We start from the raw sequence: 3,373 nt of genomic DNA, 5'->3' as shown, positions 1-3,373 counted from the left end.
ATTGCTATCTTCTGTCAACAAACGGCGTCATTTACAATCCTGGTCTCCAACGTGCAGTATCTCTCACACTACCTTGGCAAGGGCTGCCCATATTTACACTTCTGTTCGTTTTTAGACCTACTCCTCTGATTCGTTTGGCAGTGTCTCGTAGACATGCACATAATAAATAACAAAATATACTTCGAAAAATTTCGACATCTGATCTTCAAACTGGGATATATGAAGAATATACTGTCCGTTATACATCGGTGCCGTAAAGATTGTAAAGTGTAGACTAATACCACGAATAGTAATGTAAGTAGCTGGAAACACCCACCCCCCTCCCCTTCCATGCGTGAACGTATAAACATAGTACACGAAAATTTATCACAGTGGTCTTAAATCCAAATCTACCTCCCATTGAAACTTCCTGGCAGATGAAAACTGTGTGCCCGACCGAGACTCGAACTCGGGACGTTGCCTTTGGCGGGCAAGTGCTCTACCAACTGAGCTACCGAAGCACGACTCAGGCTTGGTACTCAAAGCTTTACTTCTGCCAGTATCTCGTCTCCCACCTTCCGAACTTTACAGAAGCTCTCCTGCGAACCTTGCAGAACTGGCCCCGACTGTTTTCAATTTGTTTTTATTCTACCGACCCCCAGATATCGTTAACGACCAGCTTACTATTAAAGAATTCTGCAGTTAGTAATTGATATTAAAAGTTTGGAAATACCCAGCACATTAATGTTATACTATCCTGAATGTATTATAATTACGACTGCTATGTCATGAAATCATACTGACAGTAAAAAATAAACCTTATCAATAAAAAACCTTTTAAATTACTCTTTCTAAGAAGTAGCGACGCCTTGAACATGTACACCAAGTTCTGTCAGCGTTAACGTTTCTTTTATAGGGAGTGTACTCGAACTGACATTGAGGTCATTGCTTACGTCACTGACAATACTGCTGCACTCTTCTGAACTCTGCATGTGTGAGGTGGTATCTTCCTACCTTGCAGGGTGTAGATTCAACACTAATTCCAAAAAACACTCACAGAGCATCCTTCTGCAACTGTGGTAGGATGGTAGCTCAGAACCAGTCTCACACGTGGTAGAAAACTTCTTCCTCAAAGCAACACCAGTGAGTGTCACTAGTAAACTTATTTTTTTCAGGTAGGCATTCTTTCCCAGTGCAAGTCTCATGTGTATGGCCTCCTTCCTTCGTCCGATGTACGTTAACTTGCTTCCGAGGTGACAGAATCCCTTCACCTTATCTACTTCTTGCCCTCAATTTTGATGTCAAATTTGTCATGACATTTCTAACACTACTCAGTAATTTTCGTATTTCTCCTATCCCTTTACTGTATGGTTAAATGATGATGGCGTCCTCTTGGGTAAAATATTCCGGAGGTAAAATGGTCCCCCATTCGGATCTCCGGGCAGGGACTACTCAAGAGGACGTCGTTATCAGGCGAAAGAAAACTGGCGTTCTACGGCTCGGAGCGTGGAATGTCAGATTACTTAATCGTGCAGGTAGGTTAGAAAATATAAAAAGGGAAAAGGATAGGTTAAACTTAGATATAGTAGGAATTAGTGACGTTCGGTGGCAGGAGGAACAAGACTTTTGCTTAGGTGAATACAGGGTTATAAATACAAAATCAAATAGGGGTAATGCAGGAGTAGGTTTAATAATGAATAAAAAATTGGAGTGCCGGTAAGCTACTACAAACAGCATTGTGAACGCATTATTTTGGCCAAGATAGACAGGAAGCTCATGCCTACTACAGTAGTACACGTTTATATGCCAACTGGGTTTGCAGATGATGAAGAAAATGATGAAATGTATGATGAGATAAAAGAAATTATTCAGGTAGTGAAGGGAGACGAAAATTCAATAGTCATGGGCGACTGGAATTCGAGAGTAAGAGAAGGGAGAGAAGGAAACATAGTGGGTGAATATGGATTGTGGGAGAGAAATGAAAGAGGAAGCCGTCTGGTAGAATTTTGCACAGAGCATAATTTAATCATAGCTAACACTTGCTTCAAGAATCATAAAAGAAGGTTGTATACATGGAAGAGTCCTGGAGATACCAGAAGGTATCAGATAGATTATATAATGGTAAGACAGAGATTTAGGAACCGGGTTTTAAATTGTAAGACATATCCAGGGGCAGATGTGGACTTTGACCACAATCTATTGGTTATGAACTGTAGATTAAAACTGAACAAACTGCAAAAAGTGGCAATTTAAGGAGATGGGACCTGGATAAACTGACTAAACCAGAGGTTGTACAGAGTTTCACGTAGAGCATAAGAAAACAATTGACAGGAATGGGGGAAAGAAATACAGTAGAATAAGAATGGGTAGCTTGAGAGATGCAGTAGTGAAGGCAGCAGAGGACCTAATAGGTAAAAAGACGAGGGCTAGTAGAAATCCTTGGGTAACAGAAGAAATACCTAATTTAATTGATGAAAAGAGAAAATATAAAAATGCAGTAAATGAAGCAGGCAAAAAGGAAAACAAACGTCTCAAAAACGAGATCGACAGGAAGTGCAAAATTGGCTAAGCAGGGACGGCTAGAGGACAAATGTAAGGATGTAGAGGCTTATCTCACTAGGGGTAAGATAGATACTGCCTACAGGAAAATCAGAGAGACGTTTGGAGAAAAGAGAACCACTTGTATGAATATCAAGAGCTCAGATGGAAACCCAGTTCTAAGCAAAGAAGAGAAAGCAGAAAGGTGGAAGGAGTATATATAGGGTCTATACAAGGGCGATTTACTTGAGGACAATATTATGGAAATTGAAGAGGATGTAGATGAAGATGAAATGGGAGATAAGATACTGCGTGAAGAGTTTGAAGGATCACTGTAGGACTTGAGTCGAAACAAGGCCCCGGGAGTAGACAACATTCCACTCGAACTACTGACATCCTTGGGAGAGCCAGTCCTGACAAAACTCTACCATCTAGTGAGCAAGATGTATGACACAGGTGAAATACCCTCAGACTTCAAGAAGAATATAATAATTCCAATCCCAAAGAAAGCAGTTGTTGACAGGTGTGAAAATTACCGAACTATCAGTTTAATAAGTCACTGCTGCAAAATACTAACGCGAATTATTTACAGACGAATGGAAAAACTGGTAGAAGCCGACCTCGGGGAAGGTCAGTTTGGATTCTGCAGGAATGTTGGAACACGTCAGGGAATACTGACCCTACGACTTATCTTAGAAAATAGATTAAGGAAAGGCAAACCTACGTATCTAGCATTTGTAGCTTTCGACAATGTTGACTGGAATGCTCTCTTTCAAATTCTAAAGATGGCAGGGGTAAAATACAGGGAGCGAAAGGCTATTTACAATTTTTATAGAAACCAGATGGCAGTTATAAG

This window comes from Schistocerca cancellata, unplaced genomic scaffold (genome assembly GCF_023864275.1).
Source record: "Schistocerca cancellata isolate TAMUIC-IGC-003103 unplaced genomic scaffold, iqSchCanc2.1 HiC_scaffold_754, whole genome shotgun sequence".
NCBI lineage: Eukaryota > Metazoa > Arthropoda > Insecta > Orthoptera > Acrididae > Schistocerca > Schistocerca cancellata.
The sequence above is the reverse complement of the archived record's forward strand: the minus strand, read 5'-3'. Positions refer to the sequence as shown.